This window comes from Orycteropus afer, unplaced genomic scaffold, assembly GCF_000298275.1.
Source record: "Orycteropus afer afer isolate SDZICR_OR568_19922 unplaced genomic scaffold, OryAfe1.0 scaffold00304, whole genome shotgun sequence".
In the NCBI taxonomy this organism is placed as follows: domain Eukaryota; kingdom Metazoa; phylum Chordata; class Mammalia; order Tubulidentata; family Orycteropodidae; genus Orycteropus; species Orycteropus afer.
In genome coordinates, this window is record NW_006921891.1 from 544,691 (window position 1) to 544,933 (window position 243).

Consider the following 243-nt stretch of genomic DNA (forward strand, 5'->3'; position numbering starts at 1 on the left):
TGGAAATTATAGAACAATATCATTAATATCGCACGCAAAATTCCTTAGAATGCAGGCCATTCTAAGTGTCCATTGGATGGCCTTTCTTCCATTATCTGCGGACCAATTGGAATTCTTGTTTAGAAATGTAGAATCCAACTCTGAATATCTTTTGAAGATAATTCAAAAACGCTTGCAGCAGTATATTGACAGAGAACTTCCAGAGGTGCAAGCTGGATTCAGAAGAGGATGTGGAACAAGGGA